The sequence below is a fragment of the Lissotriton vulgaris genome, unplaced genomic scaffold (assembly GCF_964263255.1).
Source record: "Lissotriton vulgaris unplaced genomic scaffold, aLisVul1.2 SCAFFOLD_993, whole genome shotgun sequence".
Lineage (NCBI taxonomy): Eukaryota > Metazoa > Chordata > Amphibia > Caudata > Salamandridae > Lissotriton > Lissotriton vulgaris.
In genome coordinates this window covers 32,852-59,164 of record NW_028243902.1, presented here as the reverse complement: position 1 = coordinate 59,164, position 26,313 = coordinate 32,852, and the positions used below count along the sequence as shown (strand labels likewise).

The window sequence follows — 26,313 nt, the reverse complement described above, 5'->3', positions numbered from 1 at the left end:
TTTCAAGATGTTAATAGCTTTCTCTAGTTGTGTTTGTGATGCACAGGTATATATGCTATTCACTGGAAGCTTAAAAGAATATATGAATATCATATAAGACAACCTTATGAGCAAAACAGTGTTGCAGTTGTAAATTAAACTGACAATTGCAGTATATTGGATTTAAGGCTGTAATTTTCAAATTCAAATTTCACAGAATCCGCATTTGAGTATTTTCCTATTCTAAATCTTACTTGCTATGGGTACTTGTGGTAGCATTGCTGTCCTTAAGATAGCTACAAGGAAGCATTCATTGCAATATGGTGAACTTTCATATAGCCTTAAATTGAAAAATGTTTTCAAATATTCACAGTGATGTTTTATGCCTATCCTGTACACTTAAATGCTAAACATGGGAACAGTGGGTATTAAAGGTACCCACACACCCCCAAGGTTTTGAACTGTAGGAAAATAAATTGTATAAATGGCTCAATAATTGTATGTTCAAGGCATTTGATCTGTAGATCATATACTTGTGCATAGATCGCCATCTGGTGTTGGGCTCGGGTGTTTGCACTTAATTTTTGTCTTGGAAGAAGTCTTTGACCGTGCGCATGGGCGTTGCCTCCATCTTCAGATTGTTTTTTTCCACCATCGGGTTCGGATGTGAGTTGCTGCGCTCCGGGTCGGTGTCGTTTTCTAACCCCCTTTGACGCGCACTCCCTCACCACTCGACGGTATTGTCTCGATCGCGTTCCCTTTCGACGCGTATCTTAGGAAAATATAAAAACCTTGATCTTCGATGTGGGCTGTTGGGCCTATCCGCGCCGGCCACGAGGGTACAGAGGCTACAATGGTAAAGGAAGAGGTCGCAGTAATAATACCCGCAACTCCCCTACCACCAAGCAGTGACTTCCCTTCACTTCGCCCTGATCATCCTACTCCTGTCGGGGGTCGTCTCTCAGAGTTCCTACCTGTCTAGAATTCTATCACAACAGACAAGTTGGTAAAACAAATTATCCAGCATGGCTATTGCCTGGAACTCACCTCCACTCCTCCAAATATCCCTCCCAGACAATGTCCAATGTCCTTGGAACATCTAACTCTTCTCGAACAAGAGGTTCTCTCTCTATTACAAAAACATGTAATAGAACCAGTCCCCTTGCCTCACCAAGGCACAGGGGTTTACTCGCTCTATTTTCTAATTCCAAAAAAAGACTATTCTCTCAGGCCAATACTGGACCTCAGACCGTTAAACCTATACATTCAGTCAGACCACTTCCACATGGTCACTCTCCAATAGGTGCTCCCACTGCTTCAACAAGGCGACTTTCTCTCCACTCTAGATTTAAAGGGCGTCTACTTTCATATTCCCATTCACCCCGCTCACAGGAAATATCTCAGGTTTGTGGTAGACGGTCAACACTACCAATTCAAAGTCCTCCAGGTCGGGGTGACTACAGCACCCAGCCTTAACCTAGTACCTTGCTGTAGTGGCGGCTCACTTACGAAGAAAACATATTCACGTGTTCCCTTATCTGGACGACTGGCTCATAAAAGGAAAGTCACACAGCAGCTGTGTACAGCAGACACGCACAAGACATTACAGCTGCTTCACAACTTGGGATTCAGGTTGAACCTCACCAAATTCCACCTCCAACCATCCAGCACACAACAATATCTAGGAGCCACAATAGACACTTCAAAAGCTCTAGCATACCCCAACCCACTCAGGATAAGCAGGATGCAAGCTCTAATAAAAAATGTCAGCCTCAGCACTCATTACCAGCTCCAGTGTTCATATAGCTAATCGGGATGATGGCTTCTTGCATGCTCATCGTCTCTTATGCAACATTCCAAATGCGTCCCTTACACAACTGTTTGGCACGTCAGTGGAACCAGACTCGAGGCCAGCTAACAGATCTGGTGTTGGTGGACAGCCGCACACATCGCTCTCTGCAGTGGTAAAACACACAAAACCTTTCCAAAGAACGGCCGTTCTTCGATCCGGTTCCACAGATAGTGCTAACAACAGATGCATTGCTCACCGGCTGGGGATCTCACCTTCAGAACCGTACCATTCAGGGCATGTGGATCCTTCAGAAAAAACAATTCCACATAAATTACCTAGAATTGTTGCCAATTATTCTAGTGTTCAAATCTTTTCAACTCCATCTGGTAGGCAAAGCTGTCCTGGTCCATACAGACAACATGACAGCAATGTACTACATACAGAAACGAGGGAGGCACACTCTCTGCAGCTTTCACACCTAACTCAAAGCAAATGGAGATGGGCCATTATGCAAAACATATATCTCCTTGCTGAACACCTCCCAGGAGTACACAATCAAATTGCAGATCTGCTCAGTCAGTAAAGACAGCAGATCCACAAGTGGGAACTTCATCCTCAAGTTCTTCTCCCATTCTTTCACATGTGGGGACACCCAGAAATTGATCTGTTCGCCACACACCGAAACGCAAAATGCCCAAGCTTCGCTTCCAGGTATTCACACCTATTGTCCAAAGGCAATGCGCTATGGATGAACTGGTCAGGCAAATTTGCTTACGCTTTTCTGCCTCTCATTACGTTAGTGGTTCGGAAAATCAAACAGCATTCCCTCACAATGATCGTGGTTGCTCCAATATGGGCCCGTCAACCATGGTTCACAACCCTCTTGGAACTATCAGTAGTTCAGCATCAAAATCTACGCCTCTCACCCAAGCTTCTTACTCAGAACCATGGAGAGATAAGGCATCCAGATCCCAGTCAACTGAACCTTGCCATCTGGCACCTGAAGTCTTACAGTTTGGCTACCTCAATCTCCTGACAGACGGCATGAACATCAATAAAGAGGCTAGACTTCCTACCACCATAGCATGCTAAACAGCAAAGTGGAAACAATTTGTGATTTACTCCACAAATAACAAAATCAATCCTCTATATGCTTCTATTCAGAACATTATCTGTTATATCTTGCATCTACAGCAATATAACCTAGCATGTACATCTATAAGACTACATATAGCTGCTCTCTGGTGCCTGCTATTAAAGCTTTTATGGAGGGACTTAAGAGAATAATTCCACCCACAGTTCCAACCCCTCCAGTGTGGAATCTAAATGCTGTCCTGACCAGACTCCTGGGTCCCCTATTTGAACCTCTATATAAATGCAAATTACAGGTCCTTACTTGGAAAGTAGCCTTCCTAGTCGCTATCACATCTCTTAGAAGAGTAAGTGAACTCCAGGCATTAACCATTCAAGAACCATTTTTGCAAATACATCATAACAAAGTGGTTCTTATAACGAACCCAAATTTCTACCTAAAGTCGTATCTGCCTTCCATCTTAACCAGTTTTTTCTTTCTACCAGACTCAATGGCAGAACGGGCTCTTCACACACTAGACGTTAAAAGAGCAATACTCTACAATATTAAAAGAACAAAATCTTTTAGAAAGACAAAACAACTCTTTGTGGCTTTCTCCCCACCTCATAAGGGCAATCCCATTTCAAAAGCAGGAATTGCAAGGTGGATTGTTAAATGCATCCAAATATGTTATCCTAAAGCCAAACGCACATTAACCGTTCCCCCTAGAGCTCATTCCACACGCAAACTAGGGGCTTCTATGGCATTCTTAGGGAACATTCCCTTAGATGACATCTGCAAAGCAGCAACTTGGTCTCCACCACAAACTTTCACAAAACACTAGTGTGTAGATGTGCAAGCAAAACAACAAGCTACTGTGGGCCAGGCTGTGTTAAGAACACTTTTTCAGACAACTGCAACAGATACAGGTAGCCACCGCTGAGGATATAACTGTAAATGTAAATGTATAGGCATTTATATAGCGCACTACTTACCCGTAGGGTCCCAAGGCGCTTCGACCGCTGCGAAACCCTTCCTGGCTTCCCTGAGAGATGGTCCCTTAATGGGTATCTCCAGGGTGAGACCAGGCATCCCCGGCGGTCTGGTGGGGCCGTTAGTGAAGATGAGGCAAGCTAATGCCCAGAGTTGCCGAGTGTGATCGCTGATCAGAGTGGGCACCGAGGCGAGAGAATTATCGAGTCCGCTGACCCTGGTCCAGAAACCTGCCGCGCCGGGAATCGAACCCTGGTCCCGGGACGTCCTCTGCTCTCGGGTCTGCCGCCTCTAACCAGTGAGCCACACTACTTCACTGCTGTATAGTCTATGCACAAGTATATGATCTACAGCTCATATGCCTCAAACCGAAATTGCTACTTACAAGTATGCATCTGTTCTTGGCATGTAGAGCAGTAGATTCATATATGCCCACCCGCCTCCCTGGATACCTCTATCTGCTGCAGTACTATCTTACTTAGATAAGTTAAATACAAGTTCCCTTTGGAACAAACCTGGATAACATATACACTGTAACTGAATACAAGACAAATGACACATTTAAGACCTCAACCTTGTAAGTTAAGATCTCTCAACTCAGATGAGCCATTTAAATTAAATTGTAACACAAGAGCTAAAGCGTTACAAATGTCTCTTTAATTAAAATCACATAAAAATCAATAAATTTAACCAAAAAATGTATTAATATATTCCATATGCTTCATAAAATCACTTTGACATATATTACTAAACTATACAAGACATGAAAATACATACATACAAAAGAGAAAACGCAATTTCAGACACCTAAATTAGTCATTGTTTGTACATCTCATCTATAGCAGTGAAATTATGGTCAGGTTAGACTTTTACTTATGCAATCCCAAGACCACGTTCCAACAGATTATGTCATCAGAGTAGCGTTGACGCGTTTCGATGGTTATTTCAAAATAGTTCCATCTTTATCAAGACAAATGATTGATAGGGTTGATAGGGTTTTCTCTATATATCGTTCCCTGATTCTTAAAGGTCCTGTGTAAAAACAAATATATGGACAATATAATAATTATACCTCTGTTATAACTGCACTCTAGTGCTTGCATCTCTTAAAGGCTGAATGCCAATAACAATATTCTCACTCTGGATTGCGTAATATCTCATTGGAATACATACATTTTATTAAGTTACATAATGTTGTTGGTACAATGAATAAAAACTCATCCAAACTATTCTTGCTACCACTTGCTCTTCCACCTATCCGATACATAGCATCCGTAGTAGCTCCCCGCTTCATAATATCATGTCAATCTGTAAAATATGTGACTGCAGCCTATTTAAAACCAGGGGGGGAGGTAAAAACACTTTATTAGGTAGTGCCTTTTAATATGTATTGGATTTTATTAATATTAAACATAGCTAGGTTCATACCTTTTTATTTATATTTCGTGGGTAGCCTTCGGTATTAAGACCTGTCGTTTTATTAATAGCTCCACTGTATGAAATGTCAGCTCTCACTCCTAAGAAAGAATCATGAAAAGGTAAACCTAGAAGGAATCTTCCCTGATTTAAAATCACTACTTTTTAATTCTTAAAGACGATGGTATCGTACCTTTTATCAATTAGTAATTCGAAAAATTTAAGGGCGCAGTTCTTCGCACCATGGGGGGGGCAAATGCGTCTTACTCCTCCACATTGTTCTGCTTAAATAAAATATCAAATGTCCGCTTGTAAATCTCTTAAAACCTACCATGGTACATGGTTAAGCATTCGCATCATTCTTGCTTTATGTTGTGATTATATAGATGTAACGGCTTCCCGGCTAAATAAAGACACATAGTGTCAGCCAAGACAATTAATCCCCACCGTGCCACAAAGGATGGCAAATGTGAAAACATTTGCCATCCTTTGTGGCGCGGTCAAGAGTACCTTATCCCTTTGGTCATAAAGGAGTCTCTCTCTGCAGTTTATACCTATCTTACTTAGATACATCACACATGGACATCTCTTTTCTATTTATTACTAACTCCATCATCACCCTGTAGGGCGAAAAACAATCTGAAGATGGAGTCGATGCCCATGCGCACTGTCACCCTAAGTAGGAGTCACCTATCACGTGACTAAAAAGACTTCTTCCAAGACTAAAACAAAGTGCAAAAATCTGAGCCAAACACCAGATAGGATCTATGCACATGTGTATGAATCTACAGCTCTACATGCCAAGAACCGATGCATACTGGTAAGTAGCATTTTCCTTTCTGGATGCAAAAAAGTGAAGCTTTGTTTGCAACTTTAACCAAGCTAAATATGACAAATTTTTACTGGCATAAAAAACATTGGTTTATGGTTATACAGAAGCACAATAATCTACTATCCTTTTAGAGTTTCCAGCAAACGCAAAGTAATGGTAATGAATTACTAAAAATGTATATTTTCATTTGAATTGAAGGCATAACACTGTGACTAGTAAAGTTACTCATTGTTTTTTGATTGCTCACGTTGCCGTAAGAATGATCAATGAAACTTTCTTAATTTTAGTTATGTTTGTATTCCTTAACCTGATTTTCTCAAATAAGACAAAACAACCTCTATATTAGGAATGTTTGTTAAGTAGCAAGTCAAAACACAAGGCTGTATTTGAACCACTTTTGTATAGAAGTTACAATTAATGAGATCACTCTATAAAGCAATTGGCATGCACAGATTTTCAGAAAGACCTAGTTCTAGGCATTTTCTCCTGTGCTTGAAATTGGCCAATAAATTTTGTATCAGAACATAGGAATATTCAGAGGTACATGGAAGACAATTTTGTGGCATGGTGTTATAGATGCTAGCGTAGAACTATTGTTGTTAACATTTCAGTCCCTTACCATACAGACACTACATTCTACAGAAGCTATAATCCTGGAAATTCAAAATAGGCTTTCCACTTTCTCCTCATGCGGCTGCTGCTGTTCCTATCATGCAGACCCAACAATTCCCTCGGTTCTATGAGAGGCAAAACTAGTGTGACAGTGATAAGAGAGGCAAAAGCTTTGTATAAATCTAAATTCCACAGCTCACACTGAACATGAACATCGGTTGTTGCTGTGACTACAGCTGCTTCTGGCATTCACTGACAACAGGAGCAGCAGGAGGAGGAAGTGGCTAAGAATTGCAAATTTATAATATGCCCCTGTGTCTCAAAATTGTTTTACGCCTTAGAGCATGTTGTCATGAGGCTATGCAGCACATTAACCGCTGTATGTTGATAATAACGATATCTGCTTGCTTTATAACACTTCTTATCATAGTTTTGCCGTTTCTAAGTTCTATCAATCACAGGTTCTACTGTTATCATTTTATTTGTACTGAATTTCCCAACCTCAGAAGCATGAAAGCCTAAATGAGTCTTACTGAGATTCAATCTCATAACCTGCAGATCATGGAAGATGTCAGAAATACATTTTTAATGTGATGCAATATCTTGCTGGCATCCTGAGCTTGACTCATCTAATCAGAATTGTTGGACCCGGCCCTTTTGGCAGGTTCACCCCGAGACTTTTTGCTTTTTCCTAGCCTGTTTCTGGAACCTGGTGGTGGTGATTTTAGGCCTCTGTGCACTTTTTCACTGTGGTACAGTGTAAAGTGCTTGAGCTCTCTGTGTATGTGTGGTGAGTGACCTGCCCTCCCATAGGAATGAATGGGGAATATGTATGCCCATGGTAGTTCCTGATGTGTGGGGAGTGCAGGGTCGAGTTTGTTCTGTACGAACTCGTGAGATTGAATGCTGCGTAATGATATATGCGGCATGACTGTGTCTAGTCTAGAAGTGCCACTTTTAGAAGTTGATTTACAAAAGGGGGTGGTGATGAACAGAGTGTCTGAATTGAGCAGACCACTCTTACCCAGTCCAAAGATCAGGGCTTGATCCATCACCGTTATTTATCTCACTGCCCCATCCCAGCTCAGAACCTGGCTATATGCAAATCAGTCTGTCCCTGGCCCAGTGCATCATGGGAACAGGGCAGACTAAACTACCAAGCCAATTCTTTACCAGAAAGGAGACAAGCTACCGGGGACCGGTTTCTGGCATTTCAGCCTCTTCGGCCCGGCTTGCTTGAATCCTGATGGAGCAGTGAGAAAGGGACTCATGTCTGAGTATACCCTGCCACACCTATAGTGGCCAAAATCGATTTACAAAAGGGGGTGGTGATGAACAGAGTGTCTGAATTGAGCAGACCACTCTTACCCAGTCCAAAGATCAGGGCTTGATCCATCACCGTTATTTATCTCACTGCCCCATCCCAGCTCAGAACCTGGCTATATGCAAACCAGTCTGTCCCTGGCCCAGTGCATCATGGGAACAGGGCAGACTAAACTACCAAGCCAATTCTTTACCAGAAAGGAGACAAGCTACCGGGGACCGGTTTCTGGCATTTCAGCCTCTTCGGCCCGGCTTGCTTGAATCCTGATGGAGCAGTGAGAAAGGGAACTTTTAGAAGTTGGCATATTTGTGTAATTTGTGTCTGGCGTGTGATTGGCTGGTGAGCCTGGTCCAGGAGTGCCTGGGCCTGCTTGTGGATTGACTGTCTGGTTTGAGGGTGACAGGGGCTGGGGAGCCCCAGGAGGTTGTCTGAGTCGGCCCGTGGATGAAAGGCTACATCTGCTGCCAGGGAAGTGGGAGGAGATGGCACCTGGGAGTGACTAGGGCTGTGCCTGCCTGACCACAATGCTGGCTCCACCTCCCGCTGGGCGACTGTCATCTCTGTCCCTGACACTGAAGAGAGTTCCCTAAAACCAGTTCTAGCTGGTTCTCACACTGCCTGCACAAAGACTTCAAAGACTTTTCTCTGTATAAGAAGGGGCTGTGTCCCCTTCCAATTTGTTCTTGTTTTCTGGACTTGAATCTGCCAGGGGCGTGCTGCTGCTTGGGCTCAGGGGAAGGCTTGCCTCAGTGAGCCCTGCCCAGCCCCTGGATGCCCTGATGGACTGCTGGGGGACTCTTCCTGACTGTCCCCCTGCCTGCTGCATTTCTTGGAGGACTTTTCTTGCTGGGGGCTATGCTGCTCCCTCTTTATGATTTCAGGACGGAAGGAAGAAGATGTCTGGCTGGTGCGGGGCTCCCGTGGCCTGGAGGGAGCCCCGAGGAGAGAGAGACGTCCGGCGAGGGAAAGAAGAGTGAGGCCGACCCCGCAGCGGAGGAAGGAGCCTGCCCGGGTCCTGACGCCGGAGAGACAGGAACAGCAGCCGGTGAGTTGGGGCCGGCTGGGCCGAGTGGGGCCGGTGTGGTTATGGCAGAGGGGGGCGTCGGGGCACATTGCCGGCCCCCCCCCCCCCGTGGGCTGCTAGCATGTCGGGCGGCCATAGATGGTAGCGGGCCGCCCCACCATCGAGACCATTGTTGCTTGAGCCTTGAGAGAGGCTCGTGGGGCATTTAGTTCTGAGTCCCCCGAGAGGGACTCCCCGCCCGCATTTTTGTGTTGTGAGCCCAGAGAGGCTCGGGGCCAGGCTCTTGATGTCGAGCCCCCGAAGGAGGGCTCCAACGACCCCTTTTTTGTGTTAAGAGCCTGCTAGGCTCTGGGGGGGTATTTTGTTGAGGAGCCAGAGGGCTCCAGAGAGAGGATTTGCTGCAGAGCCTGTGTGACTCCACCATTTGTGGCACAATTCGCCAGAGGGGCTACTGAAGGCCCTGCCACAGTTTTTCATGATTGTCCAGCAGCCCAGCAATTAGTGGGCAGCTGCACCGTTTAGGCGCAATTTAAGGAGAGAGTCCCTGTGTGGGACAGAGAGGGCACAGTGGTGCCAGGCCTTCACAGCTGCGCAGCACTTAGTGCCAGCTGCTACGTTTAGGCTTTCTTTTCTTGAGACTGGCGCTGCATGGCAGCGCACCCTGACATTTGGACACAGGGCGTCTGAGCCCCAACAAGGCCAGTTGACCTAGGGACTGCCACAGGTGGTGGCTTATGTAAGTTTTGCGCAATTGTATGGTTATTGCACCTCTGAATGTGTTTTCTTGCATCATGTGTTATTCCTGCACCTCTGAATGTTTTTAGGCATCATGTGATTTTTGCGCTATTGTATTGTTCTGGCACCTCTGAATGTTTTTAGGCATCATGTGTATTCCTTTTCCCTGCGCTGCACCTCTGAATGTTTTAGGCATCATGTGTCTTCTTGCGCTGCACCTCTGAATGTATTTTATTGCATCATGTGCTTAGTTCTGAACACTGCTGAATGTGTAGGTTTATGCATCATGTGTTTCCCTTGTCTTACACCTCTGAATGTTTTTAGGCATCATGTGTTTTTCCTTTACTACTCCTCTGAATGTGTTTCATGCATCATGGGTAATATGTTCTTGTGTATACCCCTAAATGTATTTTACTCTTAAGTGGTGGTGTTTTGCCTAGTATAGTTATACTAGAGAGGTTATGTGTCCATGCGTGATCTAGGCCTATGGTTATTAGTATTGCGTAGTGTGTACCTACCTTTCCCAGTAGTTACTGGATGTGATTTATAACTGTTATCTTGTGCTATACTTATTCTATTTCTAAAAGTGTTGATTCTGACAGTGGCCCATGTGGCCCTGTCCTGTACATAATCCCTTGTGAATATCGCCCGTGCCAGTTGGCACCATGTATTTTGTGTGATACTATCTGATGTGTTTTTACAATACAAAAGTTATTTTATAATAACCTTGTGTGGAGTTCCTTTTTGTGGTGTGCCTAGTATGTTGTTGCTGTTGTGTGCTGGCGCAAATGCTTTACACATTGCCTCTGAGTTTAGCCTTGCTGCTCGTGCCATGCTCCCAGGGGGTGAGCAGGGGTTATCTTGGCTTGTGACTCCCTTGCCCTGACTAGAATGGTGGTTTCTGCCTGGCTTTTGCGTCAGCCTTAGCCTACCAGAAATAGCCAGCTCTAACAAGAATGCTTAGAATGCTTGCATTAAGTAACTACTATTTGCCTGCCTGGTAGTACTAATGTTGGGGACATGAAGCCTATGGAAACAGCAGGTGTTATTAAATTATTTTAGCTTTTTGGTTAGAATTTGGGTGATATGGGCTTACCACCCTCTGCAAAGGGCAATTACTGCTGTTTATACCATAAGCAGTGGAAACCGGTTTTAGCTATTTTTCTTTGTCTGTGTTAATTGGAAACATCCTTTACAACGCAACTTTTACCACACAGTGCTTTTTACATCGCAACTTTTACAACACAAACCATTACAACACATTGCCCTGGGGGGGCGCTCTAGGATAGGGAATAGATTTAATTTACTATCCAACACCTTTCCTACTATCCACGGGGACTGGAGTTGGAATAGTAAATTAAACTATTCACTATCCAGCACCCCTCAACACTATGCGTTGTTAAGGCATGCGTTGTAAAAGTTGCGATGTAAAAGCATGCGATGTAAAAGCATGCGCTGTAATGTCATACATCCGTGTTAATAGCCCTTGCCTAGGCATTATCACTGTCAGAGTTATAAGCATGCCAAGGGTATTATACTGCTCCTTCCAGATAGTTGTTTACTCCTCCACTAGTTCTTGACTTAACAACTGGGCATATTATGATATTGAATTGTATTGAATGTTATCTTCAATATATGAGGGGAAGAGACTTGACATTTTAAGAAACCAAAGTATTTATTAATATACAATAAATAGGAATATTTTGTGCACAGCCTCTATACCAATATTAACCTTCACTCCCACCTCAATCAATTCCACACACATTTTAATTGATCTTTACACCACATACACATCACACAGACCTCAACAAGCATTCCACACACAAACCTAATTTTCTACCTGCCCCTTCAAACAATGAACACATGCGTAAAGCAGACATTAACTTACCATGCACACCACTCCATACCAAGACCCATCCAATTGGCATCAAGCTGTCAAATGTGAAACACAGGCAATTTCTGTTTAATACAAGATTCCTGAATATCTGAAAATTAGAATCTTTCCACATAAATAGGTGCACCTAGTATTAGCAATATTCAAATGCACCTTCCGATATGTATCTCCACCTGTCCTTCAGCAGACTCCGTCAAACGTGGACACCTATTCAAAACCTCACCGCTTTGCCTGCATATTTAGTCACAAAGCCCTTTCTCTCAACACTCATTCTCAAATTCACTGGTAATCAGTGGGATACACTATCGTTTTTCTAGTCACTCCTTCTTCTTAGTTATGTCCTTTTCACACAACTCAACATACATTTCAAATTATTTCTTACGGGCACAGGAAAACCATGAATTTATTGTTTTATCGACCTTAGTGCCATTTTTCATCCTTATTTTTTGACAATACAGTCATAGTTTCCAGAGTGCTTGTGAGAAAACCTTTGAATAATGTGTCACAACGTTCCACTTTTCCCTTACACAATGGTCATTATGGACATATCACTTTCCACCATTTGGCTGATGAAACTCACCTGAATGCATCTGAGCACCAGCTAAAAGCCTTAAAACTAGGCTGCTAGTTAATATCTCAGTTAAAATCTCATAAAATTTAAACCTAAAATGTATCTACCTACAGATTTAAAAATGGATGGTTCTACTGTCCTCTTTAACTATAAATCTTGTCTTTCTAAACCATGCCAAATCATTTTCAGACATATAGAACAAGACAGGACAGAGATGGCTGGAGAGTCCTTGTTGATGGCCTTTACATAAGGAGGGGTGTAGGCGTAAGTAAGCATATAAAACGTGGAATATGAGGCAGATACTCAGACCTGTGGAACCATTTATTCCTGCATCAGACTTCAAAACTAACTAATTTGCAGCGCCTGCCAGAGTAGATTATTAGAATTTAATTTTGTTGGGTGATCCAAACATAAATCTTGCTTTCCTGAAAGTGTTTTTAGGTCTCGCCTGTCAATGCGCATGCGCATTGAGCTTGCGAGACTATGGGGGCTTAAACAGACTTTAACCAACTTGCAAGGAATCGTGGCGATTCCTTGCAGTGCCTGTGAAATTCAAGCTCAATGCGCATGCGCATTGACATTAAAAGCGCGTGCACATGAAAGCGACAAGGCTCCCTCCCACGGCAATCCCCAACCCCATCCGCCAGCACCTCCCCTCTCTCTCGCACCCACCCCCAGCCGCCAGCACCTCCCCTCTCTCTCCCCGCACACATACAGGGTCGCATTCCTCCACAGACAGGCTGCCATTTCTCATCCCCCTCCCCAGCCACCAGCTCCTCTGTCTCGTCTCCCTTAACCATGCACAACTCACACACTGAAACACACTATTTTTAAAACAAAATTCGCCAGCCTTCGACATCTGTTCCCCAGCCCCCAGCCGCCAGAACCTCCCCTCTCTCTCCCTGGACACAGCCAGGATCGCAATTCTCCTCCCCCTCCCCCTCTCTCTACCCGGACACAGCCAGGCTCGCAATTCTCCTCCCCCTCAAGGCTCCCTCCCACGGCAATCCCCAACCCCATCCGCCAGCACCTCCCCTCTCTCTCGCACCCACCCCCAGCCGCCAGCACCTCCCCTCTCTCTCCCCGCACACAGACAGGGTCTCATTCCTCCACAGACAGGCTGCCATTTCTCATCCCCCTCCCCAGCCACCAGCTCCTCTGTCTCGTCTCCCTTAACCATGCACAACTCACACACTGAAACACACTATTTTTAAAACAAAATTCGCCAGCCTTCGACATCTGTTCCCCAGCCGCCAGAACCTCCCCTCTCTCTCCCCGGACACAGCCAGGCTCGCAATTCTCCTCCCCCTCCCCCTCTCTCTCCCCGGACACAGCCACGCTCGCAATTCTCCTCCCCTCACCAGACGCCAGCACCTCCCCTCTATCTCCCTGGACACAACCAGCCTCTCATTTCTCCTCCCCCTCCCCATCCGCCAGCACCTCCCCTCTCTCTCCCTGCAGTATCACGAACGTGTCTCGTTTTAAACACGCATTTCACAGCTTCGCATTGAGTACTAAAACATGTACATGTGTGGGAGTGAACGGCAGCGTTCAAATGCAGGTTGCAAGTTGCAGGCCGTTCCTTTCTGCTGATACTTACTTTGTATCGAGTGCGAGCCTTCATACTTAAAACCAGGGCTTCAAACTGAGCCAGCAAAGGGAAGCCGCATTGAAAGCCCCCTCAGCCACCCACCCCATCAACCCACACGAAACACATAGAGGGCTGCCATTGTTTTTGATTTGGGTGGGCTCAACAGCATTTGAACGCTGGCTATTGGCATTGTAATTTATTGTTCATTATCAGACTCGCTAGAAATGGTGCTCGGTTAGCAACGGATCCTTTCGTACAACACACACTCCGTTCACACCACTTCGCCACACCACAACAAAATTTTCATACACACATACCCGGATCAAGGGCACTTTCACACACACCCTCTATTACGTCTCCTTGGGTTACATTTATACGCACACACAACACACAACACATACTACATTACACGCACAACTTATGGATTGCTAACACAGCTTATGCTTACTTAACACTACCAACCTGCTAGACAGTGGCCACAGCTTCTAATTACACTTGGGACACAAATCTGGCACACAATCTCTGATTCATATGCATAGTAACAGGCATCCCTATATACCAGGCGTACCTCCTCACCCACTCTGCATCTATCACCTCTGCAGCTTTCACGCACTCTGAAGCTTGCACCCACTCTGAAGCTTGCACCCACTCTTCAGCTTGCACCCACTCTTCAGCTTGCACCCACTCTGCAGCTTGCACCCACTCTGCAGCTTCCAACCACTGTGCAGCCTGCACCCACTCTGCAGCTTGCAACCACTCTGAAGCTTGCACACATACACACAGGAAAACACAACTCACAGACAATACTTTACTGCTGATCACTATACATCCAGACTCGCTACTAATGTTGCTCGTTTACCAACGGATCCCTTATTACAACACACACTCCGTTCAGACCACTTCGCCACACCACAACAAAGTTTTCATACACACATTCCCAAGTTCCAGCCCGTTCCTTTCTGCTGATACTTAGTTTGTATCGAGTGCCGAGCCTGCATACTTAAGACCAGGCCTTCAAACTGAGCCTGCAAAGGGAAGCTGCATTGAAAGCACCCTCAGCCACCCACCCCATCAAGCCACACGAAACACATAGAGGGCTGCCATTGTTTTTTTTTATTTGGGTGGGCTCACCAGCATTTGAACGCAGGCTATTGGCATTGTAATTTATTGTTCATTATCAGACTCGCTAGAAATGTTGCTCGTTTAGCAACGGATCCTTTCGTACAACACACACTCCGTTCAGACCACTTCGCCACACCACAAATAACTTTTAAAAAACACTTTCACGGCAGCTTGCAACCACTCTGCAGCTTGCACACATACACACAGGAATACTTTACTGATGATCAGTATACATCCAGACTCGCTAGAAATGTTGCTCCTTTAGCAACGGATCCTTTCTTACTACGTTCAGACCACTTCGCCACACCACAACAAAATTTACATACACACATTCACGGATCAAGGGGACTTTCACACACACCCTCTATTACGTCTCCTTCAGTTGCATTTTTACGCACCCACAACTAAAAACACATACTACATTACACGCAGAACTTATGGATTGCTAACACAGTTTAGGCTTACTTAACACTACCAACCTGCTAGACAGTGGCCACAGCTTCTAATTACACTTGGGACACAAATCGGGCACACAATCTCGGATTCATATGCATAGTAACAGACATCCCTATACACCAGGCGTACCTCCTCACCCACTAGGCATCTATCACCCACTCTGCATCTATCACCTCTGCAGCTTTCACGCACTCTGAAGCTTGCACCCACTCTTCAGCTTGCACCCACTCTTCAGCTTGCACCCACTCTGCAGCTTGCACCCACTCTGCACCTTGCACCCACTCTGCACCTTGCACCCACTCTGCACCTTGCACCCACTCTGCAGCTTGCACCCACTTGGCAGCTTGCACCCACTCGGCAGCTTGCACCCATACACACAGGAAAACACAACTCACAGGCAATACTTTTCTGCTGATCAGTATACATCCAGACTCGCTACAAATGTTGCTCGTTTAACAACGGATCCTTTCTTACAACACACACTCCGTTCACACCACTTCGCCACACCACAACAAAGTTTTCATACACACATTCACGGATCAATGGGACTTTCACACACACACTCTATTACGTCTCCTTGGGTTGCATTTTGACGCACACACAACTCACAACACATACTAAATTACACGCACACCCAAAAAAGAAAAATGACAGCAAGTTCGAGGCACAGGAGGGATGGCTAGCTTTACTTTCAAAAGACTTGTGTCAAAACGAGAAAAAAAAATTAAAAAACACCCCATTCAGCTGGCCTACTATTTCCCCACATCCCTCTACAGCGTGATACGATCACACTCCCACAACCTCCATCACGCACCATCACTCAGCAACACACCCTCACACACAACCTCAACAGCCTCACCCTCACCCACTCACCATCACACACCATCACTCAACAACACCCCCAAACCCTCCTACCCCCTCACACCCCCTCACCCTCACAAACACTCACCCTCACCCACAGTCACACACACAACCTTCAAACTCGCACACCCTCACTCACCTTGACACCCTCACAACACTCAGCCTCACTCACGCTCAAACTATCACCTTCACTCACCCACACCTATCATCACACACTATCACATCCCATTACCCTCACCTTCACACACCCTCACACCATCACCCTCACACCCACACTCATACTCACCCCGTCACCCCCACTCACCCTCACACAACATCCCACACCCTGACACCCCCTAAAAATCACATCCAATCACCCTCACACCGTCCAAGTCCACCCTCACAACCCTCAAACCCTCACTCATACTCACATCGTCACCCTCACTCACCCTCACACACCATCACACACACTCACACCCCCACCCCCTGACCCTCACATCCACTCACCCTCACACCGTCAAAGACAACACTCCAACTACACCATAAAAGTACAATACCACACTACAACTCCACACTCCAACTACAACTCCACCCTCAAACTCCACACAAAAATAACATTAGTCAACATTTACACTCACCCCCTCATACTCACACACACACTCACAACACTCACACCCTCACTCATACTAAAACAGTCACCCTCAATCACTCTCACACACCATCACGCACCCTCAAACACCCAAAGACTCACATCCACTCACCCTCACACTCACACAGTCCTAGTCCACCCTCCAACTACACCCTATACCTACAATACCACCCTACAACTCTACACTCCAACTACAACTCTACTCTCCAAATCCACACATAAATAACGTAAGGCAACATTTATTTTAATACGTAAAATTCGGATTACACACTTGTAGCTATTAAAACATTAAAACTTAATGCAACGCAAGGACAGTGCAGCAATTAATACACAAAAATAAAGAAAGGGATTGTAAAATAAAACAGTTCTTTCACAAAGATCATAAATGCACACAAAATAGACAAACATATGAATACACAGCAAAAAATACAACAATTTTTAAGTGGACAAAGTGAGCTAAAGGAAAAAAATTCACAACAGAAAGCACTTACTAAAGTAAGGGAAAATAAACAAGTAAACAATGCCAGAAATAATCAAAAACACAAACAAAATGCGTCATCACAAAAGCACAAGACTCTGGTGTTGCTCTGACTGATGCTGCTGTTGCACGAAGTGTTTTGGTGGTGCTAAGTGCACAACCACAGGAACACCGTACACCAAAACAGCATCAAACAACATCAAAAGAGCACTACTCAACAACACAACAGCCAACGCCCCTTGCCCACGCAGCTGTTCACAAAAAATTTGGGAAGTACAGAAAATACAAAAACATCCTAAGACGTCTACCCTTATGCCCATAAATTAAAAGCAACACCCTTATTCTCACTGTTGCATACATCAAAGATAGTTCACATACACATTCTGATCTAACACATACTAAGCTACAAAACACAAAACACGTTTGGGGAAGAAAATAGACTGCATACAGTACTACAAATTTACACATACTGTGGCAAACTCCAAAAGGCTCACATGCACTCACCCTCACACTCACACCGTCAAAGTCCAGCCTCCAACTACACCCTATAACTACAATACAACTCTACACTCCAAATACAACTCCAGCCTCCAACTGTACACATAAATATCGTTAAGCAACTATTTGAATTATAGGTAAAAAGAGGATTACACACGTGCAGCTAGTCCAAAATGCAAACTTAAAGCAACACAAGAAGGGTGCAGCTATTAATACACAAATATGCAAACAGGGATTGGAAAATAAAACAATTCTTTCACAAAACGCATAAAATACACACATTACAGCACGGTACATCCTCTTAATACATTGCTAGGGAAAATAAATTCAGCAAATACACAAAGTTTCCTTTAATACATCGAGTACCTCAATAACATATAATCCGGCTACTTCAGCATCACAGGAAAAAAACAATGCAAACACAACATACATAAATATATTATAAACTAAATAGCACTTCAAAGTTCAAATAACAGCTCTTGTACGTCAAATAACAAACACCAGCAAAAAATACATTACATTACAGTTTTATAAAACATATGCATTACATATCGACAATTGAAAACAAGACTTTAATTTACATTACATTACAAACATTTACAAATATTACGATCGAAAAAAAAAATTGTCAACAGTTATAAAAGCACACTCCTATTCAGTCGTTAACTTAAAGATAGTATAGATACTACATTACATTACATAAAAAACACTTTGGAATACATTTTTACCTGTCAAACGACGCAGCAACAGCACAGGAACAAGAACACGCCTTCCGCGCACCAACATTCTCGATCTTCTGGGGAATTCCACCGTTGACGTAAGCAAATCGGAACGCAACGTCAAAAACGTCGCGCTCCGATTGGCTAGAAATAAACGTCAAGGAAACGTAAACACTCACAACACAAAAATAAACTAGAACGCTAACGTAGGGAACGTCAAGGTGACGCATTGCGTCGACCATTTTTAAAATAATAAAATTAATACGGGACTCCACAGACACCTAAAACACACATAACACCACACAGTAATTAAAAAACATACACAGTTCTATTACATACAAAAATACACATAAGGCAGGACAATTACAAAGGGAAGATCTAGCACGTTTTTTTTTACACAACACATATTAAATAATTAATATTAACATACACACACTCATAACATCACCCTCACACACCAAAACTCTCACACTCCTTCACACACCCTCAATCACCGTGACACAACATCACCCTCACACACCATCACACACCTTCAGCCTCACACCCACTCACTCACACTCACTCACACACACTCACACACACTCACACACACTCACACACACTCACACACCCTCACTCCCCTCAAAAAATAACACCCCTCACAACAAGCTCACACTCACTACACCGGACAGCCGCACCCACTCACACCCCTCACACTCTCTCACCATCAACACCCCTCAGCCTCACACAGCCTTACCCTCATCCCCTCACCCTCACACACCCTCAATCACCCTCAACAACTCACACACACTCACACTCCCTCGCTCACCCTCACCCTCACACACACTCACACCCCTTCACCCTCACACCCCATCACCCTCACACACCCTCACTCCCATCACAACATCACACCCCTCACAACACTCTCACACTCACTACACCTCACACACTCACCCTCAAAAACCCTCACTCACACTCACTCACACTCACTCACAATCACTCACAATCACTCACAATCACTCACACTCAGCCTCCCACACCCTCACGCTCACACACCGTCACACATTCTCTACCTAACAACACCTCTCTCACCCTCACTCACCCTCACACACACTCACACTCACACACCGTCACACACCCGAAACCTCACACCCCCTCACTCACCCTCACACTCACACACACACCCCCTCACCCTCAAACACCTTACACTCACACACACACACTCCCCTAAAACCCATCACAACACTCTCACACTCACTACACCTCACACACTCTCAGCCGCAAACAACCTCACTCATCCTCACTCTCACACACACTCACACCCCCTCACCCTCACACCCCATCACACTCACACACGCTCACTCCCCTCACCCTCACAACAACACCCTCACACCCCCTCACTCACACTCACTCACACTCACTCACAATGACTCACACTCACCCTCACACACCCTCACCCTCACACACCGTCACACACCCTCTGCGTAACAACACCTCTCACACCCTCACTCACCCTCACACACACTCACACACCGTCACACACCCGAAGCCTCACACCCCCTCACTCACCCTCACACTCACACACACACACCCTCACCCTCAAACACATGACATTCACACACACACCCTCCCCTGACACCCGTCACAACACTCTCACACTCACTACACCTCGCACACTCACCATCAAACACCCTCCCACACCCTCACGCTCACACACCGTCACACATTCTCTACCTAACAACACCTCTCTCACCCTCACTCACCCTCACACACACTCACACTCACACACCGTCACACACCCGAAACCTCACACCCCCTCACTCACCCTCACACTCACACACCCCCTCACCCTCAAACACCTTACACTCACACACACACGCTCCCCTAAAACCCATCACAACACTCTCACACTCACTACACCTCACACACTCTCAGCCGCAAACAACCTCACTCATCCTCACTCTCACACACACTCACACCCCCTCACCCTCACACCCCATCACACTCACACACGCTCACTCCCCTCACCCTCACAACAACACCCTCACACCCCCTCACTCACACTCACTCACACTCACTCACAATGACTCACATTCACCCTCACACACCCTCACCCTCACACACCGTCACACACCCTCTGCGTAACAACACCTCTCACACCCTCACTCACCCTCACACACACTCACACACCGTCACACACCCGAAGCCTCACACCCCCTCACTGACCCTCACACTCACACACACACACCCTCACCCTCAAACACATGACATTCACACACACACCCTCCCCTGACACCCGTCACAACACTCTCACACTCACTACACCTCGCACACTCACCATCAAACACCCTCCCACACACTCACCCACGCTCAGCCTTGCAACTTGTCACAATAAACACGCCTCACACTCACACACCCTTACCATCATCCCCTCAGCCTCATTCACATTCAATCAACATCACAACACCTAACTCTCAGACTCACCCACTCACACACAATCACACTCCCTAACTCACCCTCACACACCCTCGGCCTCACACCGTCACACACCCTCACTAAACATCAAACACCCTCACTCACCCTCACACACCCTCACCAACACACACCGTCACATACACTCAGCCTCACAAACACTCACTCAACTTCACCATCACACACACTCACACCCCCTCACACTCACACTCCCTCACACTCACAGCACTCATGCTCACACCCCTCACACTCACATTCCTCACTCTCACACCCCTCACCCTCACACCACTCAAGCCACAGATGGGTGTGCGATGGGAGGACGCTCAGCTTGCAGGGCTGTGCTTCTATCCCCTGCTGCACTCTCCTGCTCTCTAGAAATGTAGCATAACAACATAAGCTGCCATCAAAGTCACGTCAATACAAATCATGTGGCATTCCAAATGCTATAGGTGTCACATTCAAAAAAATTAAAACTATTGGCATTGTAAATGACTAATCTATCAATGTAGCTATTTGGAAAAACTACACACAAAAAAAAATTACAATACCAATAGCTCCCACTTTTCTAATGCGAGACCTATTGCATTTCCAATGCTTGTTTCATGTGGTGACCAGTCTTATGTTGGACTCCAAAAATGTGGCCATTATACTAGACTCTTATCAACCCTAAATTGGGTTGCTCCAGATCACCACTGCAACTATAGTCTGCATCACATGCAGCTATCTAATCCAACTGCCCAGAATACATGGCACACAGGATTTATGTTTTAGGAGGCCAGCACATGGTTAGAAGCAAAAATATCCGCAAGCGGAACTGTGAGCTAGGGGCTCGCCGGTCGCCCTCCCTCCTGTTATTAGGAACACTGGAGACAATATGGGTAGTGTCTGGTCTTTTATTAATGCTCTTTTAATTTTTATCCCAATAGTTCTTAGGTAAGTATTTCCCTTTTTGGACTTGGGGATGAAGAGGAACGAATGTCTTGAATGGGGTAAAACAAAGAAAGTCCACGTCCACAGGAAGCTATCTTCTCGATAGAGCTCCGTCCCAGCCTTGCTCTTCTCATCAGGATGGTACCAGACAAAAGGGAAAGGAGCATAAAACAAAAGGACACAGTCAGGTCACTTGGTCTGGTGTTGTTTTAGGAAAGAGTGCTCCGTCACCAGTGCTCTCTGTGTGACGTGCCTAGGTGCAAGGAGGGATTCAGTGCTTACGGGTCTGTGGCCTGTAACCTCCGCCAACCAACTCCTAAAGGCAAACATCCATGCTTGGGGCACTTGACTAGACCCACGACCCTCCTGGGCCGTAGGGATGGGAATCCAAGCCTCCGCTTCTCCTGTTGGTGTGCTGGACTCAAGGCCATTGCTCCTGGAGCAGTCTCCTCTCCAATGGCCCTCTTTGATCGGTAACGAGTCTCCGGTCTTTTCTCTGTCATCTGTCTCCAATGCTTCTCTCCTGGGTTCGATCCCCGGCGTCTCCTTGTCGTCCTTGGCTCTGCCCACCTGCTTCCTGGTTGGTGGTCTGTCGGTTCCCGATTGGTCCACTGGAATGCTCATTCAGTTTCCGGTCCGGTACATGGCAGCCACCATGTTGGAATTGTCGGGAGAACTCGCCGTCATGGCAGAGAATTCCTCACACTGCCTCCCTTCCAGGAATGGACGCATGGGCCTTTCGGACACAGGACAGCGGGAAAGGAAGTCCACATTCATCTACAGATTCCCCGAATCATGTATGGTGTGAAAGGAGAAGGGCTGCAAAGCAAGGAACCAGCGGAGCACTTTAGGGTTAGAGTCTTTGTTTTGAGACAGCCAAGTTAAGGTGGCATGATCGGTCAGCAGAAGAAATTGTCGACTAAGAAGGTAGTATTGAAGGGCCTTGATTGCCCATTTTATGGCCAGGCATTCTTGTTCTATGGTGGCATACCAAGTCTCCTTAGGAAACAGCTTGCGGTTTGAGAACAGGATAGGGCGAAGATCCCCCTTCTCATTGGGATGGGAGAGGACAGCGCCAATGCCCCTGTCGGAGAAATCAGTTTGGCGACCAAAGGTCTTATCATAATCAGGAGATGCAATAACAGGGGCATTACATATAACTTCCTTTAGTTGTGTAGAGCTCATCTTTTTTGGGGGGCTGACCAATGGAGGGGTTTCCCTGACATTGCTTTAGTTAGCAGGTCTGTGAGAGGACTAGCGATAGCTGAAAAATGAGGGATGAACCGTCGATGGTATCCCACCAGCCCTCAGAAGGAGTGGGCATCTTTCCCGGTGATGGGGCGTGGGATGTTAGTGATTGCTTCTAGTTTGTCTACCTGCGATCTGATTTCTACTGCCTGATGTCATACAAGAAGTATTCAATGTCGTCTGTACCAAATATGTTTTTCTTTGGGTTGATGGTGAGACTGGCCTTTTTGAGTTGTGTGTAGGACCTTTTCTAATTGGACGAGGTGTGTCTTCCAGTCAGGGCTGTGGATGACTATGTTGTCCAAATACGCGACTGCATACGTTTGGCAGGTGTGTAACAGGACATCCATCAACCTCCGAAATGTTGCCGGGGCACTGTGGAGGCCAAAGGGAAGAACCTTGAATTGGAACAAGCCAGAAAGGGTGGAGAAGGTCCTCTTCTCTCTCGAGTCCGGGGACAAAGGGATCTGCCAGTACCCTTTTGTGAGGTCGCTTGTGGGCATTACTCTTATGTCTCCCAAACGGTCTATAAGCTCATCCACCTGTGGCATCGGGTATGCATCAAATTTAGAGATAGCATTTAGTTGTTTGAAGTCTATGCAGAATCTTATGCTTCCGTCAGGTTTGGGAACAAGGACGTGTGGGTAGGGCCAGGCACTGTGGGAGGGTTCTATTATATTTGCTTCCAGCATGGTTTGAACTTCTTGGTCTACGACCTGTCTCCATGCGGCGGGTATGTGGTAGGGTCTGTCTTATGGGCCTTGCTCCTGCTGTATCTATGTGGGGTTCAACCAGGGTTGTCCGTCCCGGTATCCCTGATAGAACATCAGAAAACGAGGAGCACAGGGGCAGCAGTTGGTGTTTTTGTTCAGTCTCATATTTTTTCGGGTGGGAGCAACCGTAGGGATTTCAATGGGTTTGTCAAGAGAGATGTGGTGTACTGGGTCCTCTTTGCATGGAATCATTGATAAGGGACGTTTAAGAGGTTGACATGATATGTTTGCCTGTTTGGGTTTTGTGTGGTACAGGTACACAGTAAGAAACTGTGTTTACCTTATCTAGAACCCTGTAGGGACCCTGCCATGTGGCCAATAGCTTTTTTGTCTGTACTAGGTAGCTATATCAGGACAAGGTCTCCCACCTTGAACTCCCTTAGCTTTGTATTTTTGTCGTACTATTGTTTTTGTTTGGTCTGGGCTTTCTCCATATTCGTGTGAATCTCCTCCCAAGGAGACGTTAAGGTGTCTCATCTGGTTGTACTGTACTGCAACAGTGGTTTACTCTCATCTTCTTCTGCCACCCATTGTTCGACCGCCATATCGAGGAGGGTATAGGGTTTTCTCCTGAACAGCAGCTTGAATGGAGAAAAACTGGTAGACTTCTGTTTGTGCATTCGTATAGCGAACAAAACTAAGCGCAATTGACGGTCCCAGTCCGCCCTGCTTTGTTAATGGTTTTTCTTAGCATGGTTTTAATCGTCTTATTGTATCTCTTGACCAAACCATCCGTTTGAGGGTGGTAAACGGCTGTACGTATCTGCTTAATGCCTAAGATGTCACATATTTTCTTCATAAGTCGTGACATGAACAGGGTGCCCTGGTCTGTTAAGAGCTCTCGGAGAAATCCTATGCGGGGAAAAAAGGAGACCATGTCCTGGGCTATGGCTGTGGTAGTTGTGCTAGTTAGGGGAATCTCCTCCGGGTACCTGGTGGCGTGGTACACCAGAACCAATATAAACTGGTGTCCATGGTCATTGGGAAGTAGATGTCCTATGAGATCCATACCCACCTGGTGGAACGGTGTGTCAATTATCGGCAGAGCCTGTAAGGGAGCACGGGAAAGTACGGGGTTGCTCACTAGTTGACATCTAACACAAGCAGCACAATATCTAGCCACTTCCTGATGCACACCGGGCCAGTAGAATTTGTTTAATAAGTACTTCAATGTATGTTCCTTCCCATAGTGACCACCCCCTGTCTGGCTATGTGCAAGGTCCAACACATACTCTTGAAAGGCTTTGGGGACTAACAACTGTTCCTTAGCTTGCCCAGTCTCCCGGGTTATTCAGTATAGCAGACCATTTTTGACACAAAACAGAGGGCCTACCTTCTCTGGGTAATCCTCCTGAGTTTGGTTCCAGGCTTGTTGTAGATTCCCATCATCCCTATGGGTGGTTTGGAAGCTCCGGCTTGGTGACTACTTGTGGGACACCCCCGCGCCGCACGGCCACCAGCTGCTGCGTGTGCCCCTTGCCTGCCCCTGCCTCGCTGCTGCCTCGTTTGCCGGCCGCCGCCGCTGCGAGTGTTTTTGCCATTTGTTTTGACGGTTTTTTGTGCTTGTTAAGGTTTTACTGTCTTTTTTCCCCTGTTTTGTCGTTTCTTTGTGCCTGTTCCACTGTTTTGCATTTTCCCCGTGTTTGGCTCTCCTTCCTTGTTGTCCGCCTACCTCGCCGCCCCCCGCCCTCCCTTCCCGCCACCGCCGCTTGTCCCCGCCCCTTTTTTGCCTTCTGTAACCCTCCCCGCTCCCGCCTCCCAGCTGCTCCGCCCACCCGCGCACTTGGCCTTAAATGGCGACCGTGCGACGCAGGTGAGTGTGACCCACTTGTGGGACACCCCCGCGCCGCACGGCCACCAGCTGCTGCGTGTGCCCCTTGCCTGCCCCTGCCTCGCTGCTGCCTCGTTTGCCGGCCGCCGCCGCTGCGAGTGTTTTTGCCATTTGTTTTGACGGTTTTTTGTGCTTGTTAAGGTTTTACTGTCTTTTTTCCCCTGTTTTGTCGTTTCTTTGTGCCTGTTCCACTGTTTTGCATTTTCCCCGTGTTTGGCTCTCCTTCCTTGTTGTCCGCCTACCTCGCCGCCCCCCGCCCTCCCTTCCCGCCACCGCCGCTTGTCCCCGCCCCTTTTTTGCCTTCTGTAACCCTCCCCGCTCCCGCCTCCCAGCTGCTCCGCCCACCCGCGCACTTGGCCTTAAATGGCGACCGTGCGACGCAGGTGAGTGTGACCCACTTGTGGGACACCCCCGCGCCGCACGGCCACCAGCTGCTGCGTGTGCCCCTTGCCTGCCCCTGCCTCGCTGCTGCCTCGTTTGCCG

At 46.3% G+C, this 26,313-nt stretch overlaps 1 protein-coding gene across 1 annotated transcript in view; it reads left to right on the top strand.

Moving 5' to 3' along the window:
• The window catches only part of LOC147668206 (centrosomal protein of 83 kDa-like), a gene marked incomplete at its 3' end in the record, with an annotated part of 171,203 nt that overhangs the window by 121,585 nt on the left and 23,305 nt on the right, over nt 1-26,313 (top strand). The gene's annotated exons all lie outside the window — the stretch shown is intronic.